Below are 18,506 nucleotides of genomic sequence, written 5' to 3'. Positions count from 1 at the left end.
AGACAGAACCTTCTGGAACTCTGGGCTCCAGCCACACTGCGTAGCTCCAAGTTCCCCAAAATGCAACATGCTGTTCCCACCCTCAAGCCTTTGCTCATTCTGTTCCCTACACCCAGGCACCCTTCTGGCTCTTCTCCCTGGAAAACATCTGCCTTATCCTGTCCAGGCTTAACAGAGAGGCTGCCTCCTTCAGGCAGCCCTCTCTGACCTCTGGGGCTCAGTTAGGATTTAACTTTTCTGCTCTATATTTAGATCCATTATATAGTTTTCAAATTGTGGGTTCACTTGTCTCCCCAAGAGTGAGCTGCTTCTGGGTTTCTCAGCTGCAGCCAGCATATATTTTGTTTATAGTACAAAGTACTATTAAAATGCAAGTTACTATTATAATCAGAACGGTAATAATAATTATCATTATTATGGTCTTGGGCTTTGGGGCGGCTGGCGGTTTGTTTATAGGGCTTGTGTTTGCCTGAAGGGCCTCTTTCATGCCAGTTAGAAATGGATGGTTATTACAGACAATTGGTCTCCTGCCTGTGCATGGTTTTGTTTCGCTTTGTTTTGTTTTAATCTTTGGAATGAAAGTTAGACCCTGTCTAGCCCATTATGGGGATGTCCTTAAGCCATCAATAGTCTTCAAAGTTGCTTGTTATGAAGCAAACAGACCCGTTCCCCAGGCATTGCCAGCACCACACACGGCTTCTTCTTGATGCTCCTCTTCTCTTTATGGCAAACGCAATTAATACAGATGAGGAATGGGAGGATTTAACAGCATTTTGGCAAGGATGGAAATGCCTGAGTGCATTTGCAATCGAAAGAGGACCCTGACAGCCGGCACATTGAGGTAATGAACTTGCACGCGGGCTGTCTCCAGAGGCTAACGAAATGATTCCTGGCATCCTTCATAGGTATGGAAAATTCTGCAGCTCCCACCCCTTTCAAAGGGGCTTTTGGGGGCTGGAGGGTGGGGAGTTTGTCGCTGCCATGCCTGCCCAGCGGGGGACTGCACCTTGCTGACAAGCTTCTGCTCGTGGGGCCTGGCGTGGAAGGTGAGCTGGAGCAGCCCCCAGGTTGGGTCACGTAGACAGTACAGGCACAGCCAGGAAGCCAGGAGCTTGCATTTCAGGGTGAATGGCCCTGCTGGGGTGGCAGGGGAGAGGGTGGGGGGCGGTCCCCACCCCTACGTGGCAGAATGAAAGCGATCAGCAGCTTAAAGGTTATCACCCAGAAGCACATTGTTAGTTTTTGTTCTCAAAAATACTTACTGACTTTGTAAAGTCGGTGAGTCAAAAAGGATGTTGAAGCATCGGGGGAGGATCAGGCCAAATGACCTCAGGGACCTTCCAGTCCCTGGCGTCCAAGATTCTCAGAGATTTAATAGAAAAAAGGAGAAATGTAATAAAAGAGCTAAAGAATATTTGCACCATCTTGGAAATAAGACAAATAGTGCTTTCCTCTCATCTTTGCCCCCCGGGACGAAGCTGCTTCTGGAGCCTTTGTGCCCTGGGGTTTGTGGGCGGGATAGACCATCACCCAAGTCAGCCCCACCTAGAGCCTCGGAGCCACGAAGAGGGGCATTTCTGAGAGTCATGTGTGTGGGGCAACTGTGCCTTAGTGTGTGCAGCATTGTAATGGGTGTCCCGGCTCGCCTGAGAGCCTGCCTCCCCGGGGACGCTCCCGTGGTCATGCATCCAGGACACAAGCCCATCTGTGTGCGTGTGTCCTCAACACTGTGCTTCTGTCAGCTGGCCTCACAGCCTGCACCTGAGAGTCCTCCCACCCCAGGCCTACCAGAGGGCAGGTGCTCAAAGAATGTTTACAGAATAAATGGAACTCAGGAGTGCACTAGGATAGAAGTGGGCATTGAAGATCTTGAGCAAGAGTTCTTGAGCGTGGGCCATTCACAAGGGCCTGGCTGTAGCTCTCTGCTCTAGGGGCTCACTCTGAATCATGGGGAGGTCCTGGAGTCCCCAGGGGAAGGGTGTCCAGGGAGCTGGAGGCAGCTGCTCTTTATCCACTGATATGCATGTGTTTCTGGATTTTTACCCACCAGGACTGCTGCTCTGGAATATATGACTTACCCTGAGGACCAGGGCCTTCAAAACTCCAGATAGAGGCACATCTGGAAACACAGCTGTGGGTCTGCCCTGTGGCTCATACAAGGCAAAACAAATAAATCAGATGACGTGAAGAACCTTGGGGATGTGAGGAGGGTGGTCTCAGAACACACCTGGCTCAAAAACAAACAAACAAAAAAGAACACACCTGGCTCTAGAAAGGTCTGGCATTCTGAGCTAATATATAAGGAGGATGAGGAGATAAGAACAGAGTGAATCAGAGCAGGGACGGTGTGACAGGGTGCCGGGAGGAGGGGCATTGGTCTGCTGACAGTGCTTCTGGGACCACATGCTCTGCTTGGCGCTGGGGCACAGCGGAGAAGGACCTGGAAATGTCCCATCAGGGCCTGGCCCCGGAGGTGTTGGTTCTAGATGGGCTGTCCAGAGACTGATGATGCAGCCTAAGCACTGGAGGTCTGAGATGGGGAGCCTGGGAGACTGCCTGAGTTCAGGGTATGTACCTTCTCCCAGGGACCAGCTCAGGTGGTCAGGGCGGGTGGGGCTCTGGGCCTCCGGGACGGTTTTAGAACTGGCTCTCTGGACAGACAGGGGCAGAAGGGAATTGCAATGAAAGGGGTCAGAAGTTAGCACCAGGGTGAGGAGCCCTGGCATTGACTTAGAAGGGCTGTCCTCGGATGGGCTGCCTGCCCAGGGAGTGGGGCAGCTACAACCTGGCTTGTGTGCTGGGCTCTGGCATCTAGGGGCTGCATGGGGCCCCCAGGCAGGGCCTGCCATGAGTCAGCCCCCTGCTTGAAACCCCACTGCTTGGCATCCTGACCTCCCGGGCTAGTGGGTGTTGCCGTCCAGAGAGCTGGCTTTTCCGGTTCAGCATTCAGCTGTTTTGGCTCTGGCTTCTCTGATGCTTCAGCCACTGGCTGGTGGTAGGATGACACAGGGTCACATGGATGCTTCCAGCAGAAAGAGCTGTCAAATCTCTCTAAGGGTGCTCAAAGGAGATACTTGACCTAGCCTTCACAGGTGGGCTGTTTTGCCACCCTTTCCCAGTCCAGGGTGTCCCAAGGCTGCACAGCTCGCTGGCCGAGTGGCCCTGGTGAGTCATGCCACCTCCCATCTCTAAGTGAACAATAGTAGTCCCTCCACTAGGGCTGCCCAAGGGGCCCAGGATGCCTGACACTGTGCTGGGCACCCGGGCTACTTTTAGTGCCTGGTGGCTGGGATTTGCTCTGGGGATCTGGGCCTTTCTGGGTGGTTGTTGCCATTCATGTGGTTCTCAGAAAGCCCTGGGCAGCCCAGGAAGAGGCTGAGGGTCAGAACCTGTGAGCCAGGCTACTAGGCCATGTGCGTTTGCTCTGGGGGTATGCTCACCAACCAGGGCAGCCTCTCCTTATCCTGCTGCAGCAGGTGCACAGAGGACCATTCCTTCACTCAGCAGATACTTATTGAGTGCCGACTGTGTACCTTACAGATTCTGGGCTAAGGCAGCGAATAGGGTACGTAAGGTTCCTGTCCTCAGGGGATGACATTCCAGCTAGAGAAAGTGAGATAGTCATTGGTACACAAATTAAGAAAGTCGTTTCCAATGACACAGGCACTGCGAGGGAAGTCAGCCAGAATCCAGGCAGAGGGTGGCTAGGTGCTGCTCTTCTTAGGAGGTGGCCTTGGAGCTGAGACCTGGGGGGGAGGGGCTCATGGGGGAGAGCATTGTAGGACAGGGGACAGCAGGACAGGGAGTCCAGGAGGAGCAAGCCCAGGGCAGAGGGTGGGCGCTCATGGAAACCTTGTGAGCACTTGCCAGAAGGAGGGGCTATGGCACAACTTGTCCTCTGAGCCATCTGCAGTTTGCTGTCTTTGCCAGGGGGTGCAGGGAGAGCCTTGGGGTGTGCCCTGAGGGCAGGGTGTGTCTCTGGAGGACTTGTTACGGCAAAGGAGAGGGAAGCAGGGAGCGATAGATGTCTAGGGGAGGGTCATGGTTGGATAGAAGAGAGAGGAGCAGGGCCTTCAGAAGATTCTAGACCAGGGTATTTGGGGAGGGAGGCAGGTATGGGCCCATTGGCTTGAAGCAGGACTCTAGGCAGCATCTAGGGGGGCAAGGGATGGGGTCCACTCCAGGGAAGTATCTCCAAGTGTCCCCAAGCCCCGGGAGATGGTGTAGGGCTTTAAGGGGCACTGAGGCAGAAGTTCTTTAGCACAGAGGGAGTCAGTATCATGAGGTACAGTTTGCAGTATGGGGAGCTTGTGGGCTATAGGGGTCCCCACTTAGCAATTTGGGGCCTGATGACACAGCTCCCCTCAGCCTATCTGGGGATGGGGCAGGAAAGCTGCAGGGTGGACTCAGTCCTGGACAGGCTGGGCTAAGAGATGGAAGGAGCTGGGGATGCAGGTGAGAGACAAGACAGAAACCAACACGCAAAGTCTAAACTCCTCATGGGAGGATGGTGGCAAACTTGGATCCCTGGCTTAGAGCAAGTGGAAGCAATCAGGCTTGTCGGTCCAGAGACCCAACTCAAATGGACTGAAGGGCCCACTAAAATTCCAGTAGAGGAATTTGGGGGCTATAAAAATTAAAATTTCAAACAGACTTAAGGCATTGACGGCTCTAGGGGCACAAATCCCAGCCCTGTGTCTCTGTCTCTCTCTCACTTCTCTTTGCCTCTGGTGGGTTTCTTCCTCTGGAGCCTCTTTCTTTGTCAGTCTGATAGCTCCATTCTTGCAGTGAGGAGAGTACACCTGTCAGTAGGTGGAGCCCAGGGCTGGGGGCTGACTTGGCTTGGCCCTTGCTCAAAAGACGTGGTAGTTTAGGGTTTGAACTATGGAGCCAAACATCAGGGTTCAGGTCCTGGCTTTCTTACTTTAGAGTTGTGTGACCTCAGGCAAGTCACTTAAGCTTTCTGGGCCTCCGTTTCCTCCTTTGTGAAATGAGGATAATGATAACACACCTGTCTTGTAGTGTTTTTGTTGTAGGGATTGAAGGATCTAGCAAATGAAAATTTCTTTTAACAGTACCTTATCTTTGGATCAGTCAGAGTGCTCAGGAGGGCAGGGCTCTGATTAGCTGAGCTAGTAGATGCCCAGGACCAGGCAGGGAAGGAGGGAGAACCATGGGGATTCCAATTCCAGACCCTACAAAAGCTCCCAAAGGCAAACTTGCAGACCAAGAGTGGTTGATGTACTCCAAGGCAAAGAGAATGGCTGAAAACAGGACACAAATCAGGATCAGGACCTAGAAAGGACATTTATTTAAGTATAAGTATGTATTGAGTACCTACTATGTGCCAGCCATCACTCTGAGTCCTGGGGTTTAGGAGTTAACAAGGAAGGAAAAGTTACTGCCCTTCTGGAAGCTACATTCTTGTGGGAAGGGGCAGGGTGGTAGATGGACAATGAATGAGATAATTCATACAATAATTTAATATATTCATAATTAAAATATATTCATAATTTTAAAATTTATATTCCATGTTTCATGTTAAAATCCTATTCAGAACACATTCAAGACCAGTAAGAGAAATCTATTCATCAGGCATTTACCAAGGGCTTTTGCTGGGCTAGATGCTGGATATATGGGCTTCTGCACGCCCCTCAGTGGCCCTGCTGTTCCCTTTGCATATGTCTTATGATGACACCACCCATGCTGCAGGAGGAGTGATTTGTCTACAGGTCTGTCTACTTGGGTAGACTGTAAGCTCCATGAGGGGCTTGAGGCATCTCCACTTAGTATAGTGCCTCATCTGTACCAGATGCCCAGCTTGGGTTTGTGCAATGGATGGATGAGTGGGTAGATCAGCAGATGGATGGATGAGTGTATAAATGATGGTGGATGGATGGGTATGTGGATGGAAATTATGGATAAAGGAGTGCATGGGTAGAAGAATAGGTGGATATATGGGCAGTGATGGTAGGATGGATGGGTGGATGGATGGACATGTAGAAGGAAGGAAGAAGGAACTTGTCCACATACTCCATTTGCCAACCAAACTCTTCCAACCTATATACTTAGACTTAGGGAACAGTGAGTCCAGGGCATCTTGATATAGGAAACTTCTATAGCATCTGAATGTGCTTGCCCCTGATCTTATGGGGATTTGGATTCTATTCCTGGCTGTTAGATGTCTCCTTTGAGGTTTGGGGGCAGGTCCTAGGAAAGACTGGTTTCCAGATAAAACTTAAATCCTCATGGGAGCTTGCATCTATCAAAGGGTTCAAATCCTTCGTGGGTGCCCAAGCCACTGTGCCATAGATGGTGAAACACCACTCAACCTTGTGCAGAGTAGGTGGGGTCAGAATACCCTTGCTCGGATAAACCGCAGTGACTTTTTGGGATCAGCTCTGCCACATTCTTGGGTCATCAGAGAATTGGTAGTTCCTTCTCCAGACACTTATGCTGTACATGGAAATGCCAGAAACATTTCAACCGGGCTGACAAGTGGGTCCTCTCTGAGTGCCAGGAGCCTCGAACCCCAGCTATCAATTCTTTTTTTAAAGTAAGAAAAGTAGGCGAGTCTTTAAAATGTAAAAGAGCCTAATTTCCCAGCTTTTCCCACCCCCAAATGACTTCTTTCCAGGTGTGGGGTATTTTGAGCAGTTGTAAACACCATTTTTGTCAGACTTTTCATTTCTGGTAATGATCGTATTTATACAAATTCTGTCACTGTTCCTTCCTTGATCACAATTCATGGTCTAAGAAAAGATCTTTTCCAAACTCAAGTTTTAAGATATTTATAGACCTTCTATCTAGAGCCAGGCACAGTGCTGGGCCCGATGGGGACAAGGCGAACCTAGCCTCCCCATCAGGGCACTGCCATTTCAGTGCGTGGCAGGGAATCTACAAGTAAACAGTATGTAATTTCAGGTAGTGCTAAGCGTAATGAAGGAAAACAAGCCAGGAAGGAAGGGCGTAAGAGTTATGGGCAATGAGAGGTTCTCTAGGACCTCCTGGCTGGGAGTGGATTTCTTGATGAGATGATATTCAATCAAATCCAGTGTGAAGAAAGAGAGCAGGACACATGAAAGTCTGGCAAAAGGAAGAGCAGGTGCAAAGGCCCTGGGCAAAGAATGTGCTCAGTGCATTCAAGTCCCTGCTCCAGGAACCGCCAACAATAGCATTAGAAACAAGGAGACGAATCCCTGAGGGGCAGGGGTAGGAAGGCAGAAAGAAGGTTCAGGGAGAAAGAACATGATGTAGGAGGGTGAAGGAACAAGGGATTGTATGTTCTCAACTGGAACCAGAGTCCAGAAAGAAGACACACAGGCCAGCCCTACACAGGTAACTGTGAGAACTCTGTTGCAAGTGACAGAAAGGTCAACTTTTTTTTTTTTTAATTTTTATTTATTTATGATAGTCACACAGAGAGAGAGAGAGGCAGAGACATAGGCAGAGGGAGAAGCAGGCTCCATGCACCGGGAGCCCGACGTGGGATTCGATCCCGGGTCTCCAGGATCGCGCCCTGGGCCAAAGGCAGGCGCCAAACCGCTGCGCCACCCAGGGATCCCCAGAAAGGTCAACTTTAAACAGACATTTAAAAAAGGAGAGGAGGGGAGTATATAAATGTCTCAGTTCATGGAACTGAGAATTCCAGGACAAGGTCTGGCTTCAGTTGTGGCTTTATTCAGGTCTCAGATAAATTAATCAGTATCTTGTGTCTGTGTGTCTGTCTCTTCCTGCCTGGGCTCACTTGTTCCACGCTGGCGGCTTCTCCATCAGCTGCCCACCCTGTGTATGAGCACTGCTGTCTGCCCATGCCATCCTTGGCTCTAAGAAGGCAAGGATGTGTTAAAGCTGGCTATGGGTTTAACACATGTTCTGTGGTTTAAAATCCATGAACACTTCGTGTCCAGCAGACTCAGGTCAAAGTTGAACCATGGCACTGCCTCATGCTGCAGTCTGAGGACAGTGTTTAAGCTCACTCTGAGCCTCAGTTTCTCCCAGCCCTACCCATCAGGGTCACTGGCAGAAGCAGGTTAGATGACATGTCTGCAAGCTCCTGTCCAGGAGACCAGGGCAAAGTGAGTCCTCAATGAAAGCGAGTTTCCTTTCCTCCAAGAGCAGGGAAGGGAGGGAGGGGGAACTTGATCCTTTGATTCACATTTTGAGAAAGCAGCTCCTTCTTAAAGTTACATGTAAGGACAAAATTGTAATATTCTTACAGAAGAATACTCATATTCTCGAAACAGATCCTAATGACCAGAAGTTATATTGCTGTGTGAACTTCCTTTCCAGAAATAGTTTAGCTGGGGCTCCACCTTCCAGGCCTGATGTACTCCAGGACCTGGCTGCTAGCAGCCCCTTCTAGCCACATGCCTGGTTGATGCAGCTGGGGGAACTTTCCAGAGAAGATATGATTCTTCTCCTCTGTACCACCTGGGATGGGAACAGAGCAATAAACCCTCTCCCATTAGTGCTAACAAGGTTTGCTGAGCACCTCTTTTAAATCCTGCTGAATATGTCAAATGAGGGTAAAGAAGTTTACAAGCCAGAGTGAGTTATGAGGTCAAAGCCCAATGCCCATTATTTCCTCTGAAGGATGTTCCCAATGGGACTGGGCTTACCTTGGGGCAGGTGCTCTGTAGCCATTCTGTCCTGGAAAAGGACAAAGAAAAATATGCCCAGAAAAGTGGGCCAGGCAGTTGGCATCCAAACCAGCATCCTAAAATATGCCTGCTCCTCAGAGGACGGGTCTCCTGGTGGGTCAGAAGTGCTTTCTAGCAATTAGGACGTAATGAAAGCAACATTTGGCTCTAATGTCATCTCTGCTGTCCTGTGACATTAGATAACTTGCTTTCCTCTCTGAGCCTCACTCTCCCCATTTGAGATTCCTCCCAGCTACAGTAACATTCCAGCCTTTATTTTTAATTGTGTCCAGGCATGAAATGGGCTGTGTCCCATACATAATGATCTCCCAGTTTGTGGCAGAAATCAAGCCACAGTTGCAGCTGTGATCATACATAATACATTCATAATCAAGTATTTGCTGAGGAGGCACAGTGCTGGGCCCCGTGATGAGTAAGCACAGGGGCTCTTGTCCTCCTGGAGCTGACCTTCGAGGCTGAAGACATAGAATAAACAAATATACAAAGAAACAAGAGCATTAGGTAAAGTGGGGTATGACAGACTGTGACAAGGGAGGGAAGGGGTCAGAAAGGCTTCTCTGAGTCAAGACCTGAAGGATGACAGGGTGCCAGTTCTTTAAACACCCAGGGCAAAACATTCTAGAAAATAAGTACTCCTGCAAGGTCCAGGACTGAGGAAGTGCTGGCTCAGATGAGGGTGGGAGAGTGGGAATGTGAGGATGTGAGCTGTAGGTTTTTACAGATGCCCTTTGTCAGGCTGAAGAAGTTTCCTTCTACTCCTAGCTGGTAGAGAGTTTATGTCACAAGTCAAAGTTGAATTTTATCAGGGCTTTTTTTCTACATCTATATATGTGATATATATCTATATCTATATCTATATCTATATCTATATCTATATCTGTATCTATTTTTTCTCCTTTGGTTTGTACACATGGTGAATTCCATTAATTTTCAATCATTGAACCAGCCTCCATGCTGAACTTTATTCATTAGCTTTTGTTAAGGATTTTTGTGTCTTGTGTTCATGAGGGATACCATCTATCATTTTCCTTGTGGCAATGCCTTTGTTTGGGGGGGATATCTTGGCCAATATTAGCCTCATAAAATGGAGTGGGAAGTGAGTCCTCCCTTTATATTCTAGAAGATTTTGTGTAGAATTGATATCATTTCTCCCCTATGTGACTGATGGAATTCACAAAGATTAGGCTATAGGACTATTCATACTATCGGTTTCTTCTTGGGTGAATTTGGACAATTTGTGTCTTCTGAGGAATTCGCCATGATATTTAAGTAGCATATGGTTGTCTCTCATACTCTTTATTTGTAAGTTATGTGTTTTCTCCTTTTTTTCTTGATCAGTTCTTCCAGAGCAGGGGTTAGCAAACTACAGCCTACAGGTCAGATCTAGCCTGTGGCACAGTGTTAAAGTGAAAAGAATAAAAATGAAACACAAACAAAAATGTGTGATAGGGACTATATGTGGCCAGCAAAACCTGAGTTATTATCTGAGTTTAGATTCTAGGTTGCCCTCTGGATTGCATGATTTTTCTAATGAGAAATCTGCTGTGACTCCTTTTTTTAGTCCCCTATAGTTACTATAGTGTTATCTTTTTTACTCTGACTGCCTTCAGTACTTTTCCTTTGTCTTTCTTTATCTTCCAGAAGTTTGACTATGATGTGTCAAAGTTTTTTGTTTTTCTTTTGTATTTACCTGCTTGTGGCTTTCTGAGTTCCTTGGCTGTATGGTTTGGTGAATGTCATTCACTCTGGAAGTTCTTTAGCTATTATGTTTCCCAACATTTTAAGTAAGCCAGAACTCACATCCTCTCTCTTTTTGGAGGTGTCTACCTTTTCTTAGACTTTGACTTGGTTGGTCTCCTGCAGCCTGAGTTCTCTTATGAGTGAGGAAAAGTCGTGAATTAACGTATCACCTGGTTTGCCATCACTGTCCTTTTAGGGTGAGGGCTCTTTCTGGCACTCTGCATTGTAAGCAGAAGCTGGAAGTCCTGACTTGTCTTTTCTTAACTTTATTTTTTTTAAAGATATTTTACTGTGTGTGGTCTTCCAGAACTTTCTTTCCTCGTTCCTTATTAAATAACAGAGCTACATCCAGGTTATTGCACACAGCTTTAGTCCGTCTACTTTCACTGCTGCAGAGTATGTTGTTGTGACTTGTTTATCTATTTTCCTACTGATAAGCTCTGAGATGTTTCCATTTCAAGGCTGTTTTGAATAACATCTCTGAAAAGTCATACGCACACCTCCTGATTTAGACTTGAACATGTTCCTGGGAGTGGAATTAGTCATAAGATAGGACGTTTTTCAACTTAAGCCCCCCCCCCCATTAGCAGTGATAAGAGTCCCTGCCAACACTTGGAATGATTAGACTCTTTATTTTACCAGTCTAGTGGGTCCCACATGGCATCTTGTGATGTCTTGATGTACGTGGCCCTGATGTCTGGGGAGGTAGGACGACTCCTCGTGTATTTACTGACCATTTGTTCTCCCTCTGGGCTTGTGGATCTTCTCTGCTCCACATCAGAAAGCCCAGACCTTAACCTCGAGGGTCCAATCCCCTGGCACCTATGTGGATAGCTTACTCTCTCCATTAGGTTTTCTGTAACTATCACCTTCTGAAAATCGTCTTTTAGGGCTCACCCGAAATCCTCAGAATCCTCCCTACCATACCCCACTTCACTTCCTAGCATCTAAAATGACCATTTGTGTATTTGTCTCCCTGTCGACTCTCATGCCCAGAATGTAAGTTCCCCAGGAGCAGGGACCAGGTAACTGTCTCGCACCAGCATCTGGCACATGGTAGGCACTCGGATATTTGTTGATAGAAAGAAATGAGTGAATGCAGGAGAGAGAGACTGGCCAGGACTCAGGTAGATTGGGGAATCTCAGAGATCACTGGCATCTGATGTCTGTTCCCTGGGCCTTATGACCCACGCAAGGTGTGTGTGACAGTACGGACCTTCAGCACCACCAAGGGATGCCCCACCATCCAAGTGGTGGTGGTTCTCTCCCCCAAGTCCCAGTCCTAGTAGGACACGGGCTCCCACAGGTCATGTGGTGGGGGTTCTGTCTCTCTCTCTCTCCCCTCTGGCATCAGCTGGCTGGTTTGGTCCAGGAGCAGCTGTGCAGTACGTTGAGGCGCTTGCCTCCTCTGGATGGGAGGCCTTGTGGCTGACAGCATGGCCAGTTGTGTGGTTGGTCGTGTGGACTGCAGAGTGACCAACAGCATGACCGGCAGTGTGGTTGGCCGTGCGCACCGACAGCTGCTCGACCAGCAGAAGGGCCAGCAGGGGATTCAGGCGGCACAGGCGGGGCAGGCACCATGAGGTTTGTCGTCCTTCTCTGCTCACAAACTGCCAGCAAGGGGCCTCTTGCACCTCACCCAGGGGCCGTAGGAACAGGCTCAACATAGAGACCTGACAGTTTCCCAGGGCGGGATGGGAGGAGATGAGAGTGAGGGGCCCATGGGAGCACCTCCAGTCCATCTGCAGCCCTAACTACTGGGCTCGTTTCTGGCATTTCAGGGTTAACATCCCCAAAGGAGACAAAGCTGTTTATGTCCCCAGCCCTCTGGTTGGTGGGAGGAAGGGCACCACTCCTGGTGTTATTCCTGGCCCTGCTCTGCACGTTTCCTGGCCTATCTCATCTCTGCCATTATGAATTCTCCAGGGAGGTTTTTGTTTTTCCCTCTGATCAGCACTGAGGGAGACAGCAAAGCAGGTTTCCTGGCTGCTCACTCACCTCGAGCCCCTGCAGATATGTAGCCCTGGGGCCTCAGCTGAGTGGCCCTCCTGTGACAGCACCCTCCGGGGTGGGGACCACACTTCCACGCTGTTGCTTAAACAACCTTATTGAGATACAACTCACCAACCATAAAGGCCGCCCACCTGAAGTACAGTTTACTGGGTTTCCATGTATTTGCAGGGCTGGGCAGCCATCACCTGCTACCTAATTCCAGAACATTTTCATCACCCCCAAAAGAAACCCCTGCTGCCCGTTAGCACCCACTCTCTACTCCAGCACTCCTCAGACCCTGGCAACTGCTAATCGACTTTTTGTGTCTGTAGATTTGCCTGTTCTGAATGTTCACATCAATGGAATCACACAGTATGTGGTTTTGGATCTGGCTGCTTTCACTCAGTGCACTGTTTTCAGGGCTCATCCGTGCTGGAGCATGGCTGTGCTTCTTACCTTTTTCACGGCTGAATAATATTCTACTGTGTGGATGGACCATGTATATATTTTTAGCCATCCATCTGTTGATTTGGTTTTGTGTCAACTGGTTCCCTAATTTTGAGATAGCTCAGTGATACATTTAAAAATGAGTATATACGATTTCACTATTTCAGGCAGGACAGTTGCTCTGGGTTTTGGGGACTGTCTGCTTTGCTTTGGCCTCATTCTCCCCTTGCTTCCTGCCTTCAGGATGTCCGATGGTCTCACACAGCTCCATGGGGCCTGGTGCTTGTTTGGGGCTTGCTTCAGGAATGAGAACCTGAAAAAAAAAAAAAAAAAAGGAATGAGAACCTGAAAGCCATATTGAGTGTTTTTCTTTCCTGCTGCTTTGCAGGCTGGTCAGAGAGCCCACTAAAGGTTTCCAGTTACCTCAGTTGATCTCACAAAATGGCAGGCCTCAGGCTGGAGCTGGGGCATGCATGGAGGGGGCTCTCACAGGGGTTTGAGGTGTCCGAGGAAAAAGAGCCGTGGTCTATTGCTGCATTGCAAGTTACCTAACCCGAGAGGTTTAGAACCCTTAATACATGTTTACTATGCTCACAGTGTCGGGCTCGGGGGGCAGCTAAGGGTCTCCATGGGGCTGCTGTTCAGTTGTTGGCTGGAGCTGCATCATCTGAACACTTAACTGGGGCGGGATGACCCGCCTCTAAGCTGGCTCATCCTTGCGGTTGTTGGCAGGAGGCCCCCGTCCTCCCCACTCTGGCCCCTCCAGAGGCCGCCCAGGATCCTCACAACATGGCCTCTGGCTTCCCCAGAGTGAGCGAGGTGGGGTAGCATCATCTGTTGTGACCTGAAGCTACCCGCCACCCCTTCTGCCACATTCTATTCATTAGAAACAAGTCACTAAGTCCATACTGTGTCCCCCCCAAAAAATGGAGGGGGGATTCAGACCCACCTTTTGAACAAAGGAATGCCAAACATTTCATGGACACGTTTTAAAACCACTCCCGAGGGCACCTGGGTGGCTCAGAGGTTGAGCATCTGCCTTCGGCTCATGGCGTGATCCCGGGGTCCTGGGATCGAGTCCCACATCGGGCTCCCTGCAGGGAGCCTGCTTCTCCCTCTGCCTATGTCTCTGCCTCTCTCTCTCTCTATCTCATGAATAAATACATAAAATCTTTTTAAAAATATAAATAAATAAATAAATAAATAAATAAATAAATAAATAAAACCACCCCAGGGGCAATCTCCATATTTGGCAGCTATAGGAAATGATATCTAGAGAGATGGACTTGTCCCAAGATCACATGGAGAGTGGGGGCAGAGATGGGCTAGAGCCTAGCAATGAAAATCCTTGGCCCAGAGTAAAGGTACATTTGACAAATGGAGAAACGGTGGCACAGAGAGGTTAGTACCTTGCCCAAAGTCACACAGCTGGTAAGCAGCAGAGCCAGGATTCTGGCCTCACATGTGGTTGGAGGAAATGTATTGCATGCCCGTAGACAGATTACCCAGGGGCCAGTGTAGTGAGAGGGGGAAGTTAGGGAATGCCTCTCTGAGGAGGTACCATCTGAGCAAAGACTTGAAGGAGGTGAGGGAACCACGTGGTCATTGAGAAGAGCATCGAGAGGAGGAGGGATGGCAAGGGCAAGGGAAGGAAAGGCTTGGGTGCACAGGAGAAGATGGGGAGGCCAGCCGGCTCGGCTGGAGGGGGTGAGGGGCCAGCAGGGAGAGTGGTGGCAGGAAATGAGGTCAACCCCATCAGTAGGTCCTGGGAGGTCCCGGCTTTGCCACCACGGTGGCCATGATGTGCGTGGAGCTGATGAGGGATGCAGCCTGACACAGTCTCAATGGGATCGGTCAGGCAGTGGAGGGGGGCATAGCCATGAGAGGGAGGACCAGCGGTGGTTCAGGCCACCAGGGCAGGGGTGGAGGGGTGGTGAGGTGGTGAAGGAGCATATTCCAGGAAATTCTGAAAGTGGAGCCTCCAGGACCAGCTGGTGGGTGAGACGAGGGTATGTGAGACAAGGAGGGATACAGGCCGACCGAGCTGTTTGGCCTGAGCACCTGGAAGGTGACACGGTTCTCCGACTGGGAAGGGAAAGCCTACGGGAAGGCCGTGGTGGAGTTAGCTTCAGCCAGAGGAGTCTGAGATGCCTGTCAGCCATGCAAGGGGACGGACGTGCCAATGCCAGTGGATCTGCCGGCCTCTGTTGCGGGAGAGCCTGGGTCTGGCCACCAATGTTCGGATTTCAGCCTGTATCGATTCTCTTTGGAGGTTGAAAATCTTGTTGAAACAGGAGGCAGAACCTTCCTGGAGTTGGGCTGGGTTCAGGCATCTGGCAGGGACAGTGTGCTGACAGCACGAGGCCTCTGGATCATCCTCGGAGACCTTGGGAGTGCTCCACTGGCTGGCTTCAGTCCAGAGCAGGCCCTGGAAGCCCACCCTCTCGGAGTTTGCCTCCCCCTGCCCCCCCGCCCGCAGCAGGAGGCCCCTGCTGGGCAGCTGGGTAAGAAGACCGATGGGGCCTGGGTGGTGCCAGGGGCCAGGAGGAGGGCCTGAGGCACCCTGGATCCCACCTCTGTCCAGGGCTGGGTCTCTGGGGACAGGAGAGGGTCAGCTGCTCAGCCATGCCAGGGGGAGGGGACACAGGGCAAGGGTGTCTGCCCTTCTTCCTCACGCACGTGACTGTGGCTGAAGCACATTAAACATTCCCGACCAGGTGCCCAGTCAAAGAGAGTATTGGATTTTGTTTCAAGGTGACTGATCCAGAACTGAAATGGAAACGGAATCCTAAAGGCCTGGGAAGGTTCCCAAATTGTGTCAACACTAGATCATTCCTTCCAGACTCTTCTTAGGGGGAAAAAATCAAAATGCCAGCCAGTTGGGTTAAAACTGGCCTTTCAAGGAAACCATTTGAGAGGGTTTTTTTTTTTTTTTTTTCTTTTCTTCCTGAAAATGCATGCGAGGCTTTCTCCAAGGGCAGGTCCTGCCTGTTGTGCAGTGGGAACATCACAGGTCGCCTTTGGGGTCAGAGAGAATAGCCCTGAGAGAGGAGCATCTATCACTCCCAGTCCCCGGATGGGGAGACTGAGGCCTGGCATGCTGAGGAATGCCTCAGAGACACAGGGCCAAGAGGCCACAGAGCAGACCACCCGAGCATGGAGCTGACATTGCTGCATACCTGTGGTGTGACCCCAGGCAGGTCACTGCACCTCTGTGCAAAGGAGATGGTGGCAGTCCCCCCATCCCTACCCCCAGAGTGACTGTGGGAGGACAGAAGGCCGTAACTGAGACTTGGCACTCAGAACATGCTGGGCCCTTCACCTGCTCTCAGGGAGTGCTCATCCTTCTGATCGTTGTTATTTTCATCCCCGTCACGTCTCTTTTGCACACCACTGCCAGATGGCTCACGTACTCTTTCTGGAACTCCATTTTTATCCTGTCACTCCTCCGCTTAAGATCCTGCTGTGGCTCCCTATTGCCCAGACATTCTTTCTCAGTGCTCTAAGTCCCACACAGGGCTCTGCCGTTCTCTCCTCTCTCCTTCATTCAATAACTGCTTATGGAAGGCAGACCTGCTGTGCGCCGGCCCTGCCCCGGCACCTTCTGGCAGTGGTTGCCATTGTGCGCCAGCTACCACTCTCCCCCACCCACCTTGGCCGGCTGCAGGCTGAGACCCTTGCTGTCCTCTGAGGACCTGCTGGGGAGGAAAGTGGAAAGTGACAAACTTTCCCCCCGCCCGCCAAAATGTCATTTGGATAGCAAGGGTGTGTCCTTCCCAGAAACGTCTCTGGTTGCCTCCCTGGGCCCTGCCCCTGCCCCTTCCAGGAGCCTCGCACACCCCAAGCCCTGAGCAAGTGGCTCTGTGCTGAGCTTTGCTGACATCCTTCCCAGGACCTGGCACTGAGCTGGGCTTTGCAAATGTCTCCTGTGAAATGGTGAGCACCTGCCAGTAGAAGCACATGTGATGCAGAATTATTTTACTTACAAACCACAGTCCATGCTCAATTGACTGGCACTGGCCAGTGACGGGGAGTTTCTGCACTTCCTCTAACAGGGAAGAACAGTCAGATGTTTGCATCCTGGCACCTCCTGGTGGCCAGTGAGACCCTGGTAGACAGTCTAGTCTCTTATCTATTCCGTGGGCACCCTCCACCCACCCAGACTCTTGCAGACCACCGGAGACAGGAGCTGTTTTTCAGGCACAGCCATTCCATCTCGAGAGAGCTGTGGTGATTTAACAGTTTTCAGGATGGAAAACCACAATTTCTGCCTCCCCTGGTGGGGATGTCACCTCCCTTGGGGGCCCTGACTACCTGCTTCCCCACCACAGGACAGCGGTGCCCAAACCGAGGACATCGCCTCTGGGCACCCCTCACTGGCCAGGGGTCTCCACTGGGCACACTCTGGTGTCCCCCCTCACTCCCCACCACTACCACCTGAGGCCCAATCAGTGTCATTTTTCAGGCAGGTGAGGTCGTTAGCTTTGGGCTGGACTCTTGGTGGCTGAGAAAATGCCTTAGGGGAACACAGCCTCCAGAATCCCACATCTCACTGACAAGACCCTCTCCCTGGTGCTTTCCTTGACAACTGTCCAGCAGGGAGTTGGCGGCAGAGAAGCCCCGGGACGCCCATGAGGCCTGATATGAGAGGATTAAATCAGCACCGTTGAAGATGCAGCTCTTGCTCAGGGTTGGGTAGAGCCTGTTTGGTTATTCTAAATCCACTCTTCCTTTCTGCAAATCATCTTGTCCAGAAGAGTTTGTAATTCTCACCAAGGGGACAACAGAAGCGTTTAAAGAGGGCAGGCGACTTGGATTGGACTGTTCCTAAGGTTCCAGCCCGCTGCCTTCTGCCCGACCCAGGCGGTGTCGATTGTTTTGCCACAAATACCTTTTACAGGTGAACATTTACAGAAGGAAACCTCTGGGCTCCGCACCACTGGAGCTGTGAGCCGGGCTGACTGTGGGACTGCACACGCTGGCCCGAGTGCCTGCTGTCCCCACTTGGCTTGCGGGCACTGCATGTCTGTGGCCTTGGCTGGTTGGCACGGCCTGGTGGTGTCAAGTGGACTGGCCCTTCTCTGCTGCTGGTGTCCTGATTCAGAGCGCTGGAGGTGCCCTCTCCTCTCCCTGGTGGATGGAAGCTTTTAGGAGATTTTTAATAAGTACGGTGGATGCCATCTGGACTCATTAAAGCATTCAGCATGATGTGAGGGGAAGGGAGATCATTCACTCAGTCATCTATTTCTTCATTCAGAAACATTTAGTTGACCACCTGTCTCGTGTGAAGCCCAGGAAAGGAAATTTGCTAATTTTTTTTTTTACCTGTCTTATTCCAAAACCCCTTTGAGCATTCCTTCCATTGTTTGTCATATCCCCATTTTACAGATGGGTAGCTTGAGGCTCAGAGTGAGAAGGATTTGCCTAGTGTGGCACACAGACCCGTGCACAGAGTTGGATCCGTGTGCCCACTGCCCAGCAGCTGCACGGCCTGCGGCGCCCCTGCAACGTCCCTGCGGCGTGAGAACCAGCGCCACGCAGGAGGCTCGGCACACAGGAAGCAGGGCTCTCACCCCAGGCTTTCCCCCATTGGCTGGTTCTGGACATAGGAAGCAGCACTGCCCACAGAGATGCTGGGTGTGCTATTATTTGGATTTGTGAGGT

The 18,506-nt window shown here is 50.5% G+C and overlaps 1 protein-coding gene and 1 long non-coding RNA gene across 2 annotated transcripts in view; one reads left to right on the top strand and one right to left on the bottom strand.

Moving 5' to 3' along the window:
* The window catches only part of IQSEC1 (IQ motif and Sec7 domain ArfGEF 1), a 377,843-nt gene that overhangs the window by 88,602 nt on the left and 270,735 nt on the right, over positions 1–18,506 (top strand).
* LOC119864625 lies at positions 12,975–17,952 on the bottom strand. The gene is made up of 2 exons (XR_005374538.1): positions 17,734–17,952; positions 12,975–13,155 (listed from the first exon to the last, which is right to left on the bottom strand). It is a non-coding gene; the product is annotated as an uncharacterized LOC119864625 (long non-coding RNA).

This window comes from Canis lupus, chromosome 20 (genome assembly GCF_011100685.1).
Source record: "Canis lupus familiaris isolate Mischka breed German Shepherd chromosome 20, alternate assembly UU_Cfam_GSD_1.0, whole genome shotgun sequence".
In the NCBI taxonomy this organism is placed as follows: Eukaryota; Metazoa; Chordata; class Mammalia; order Carnivora; family Canidae; genus Canis; species Canis lupus.
This window is presented reverse-complemented; position numbering and strand designations above follow the sequence as displayed.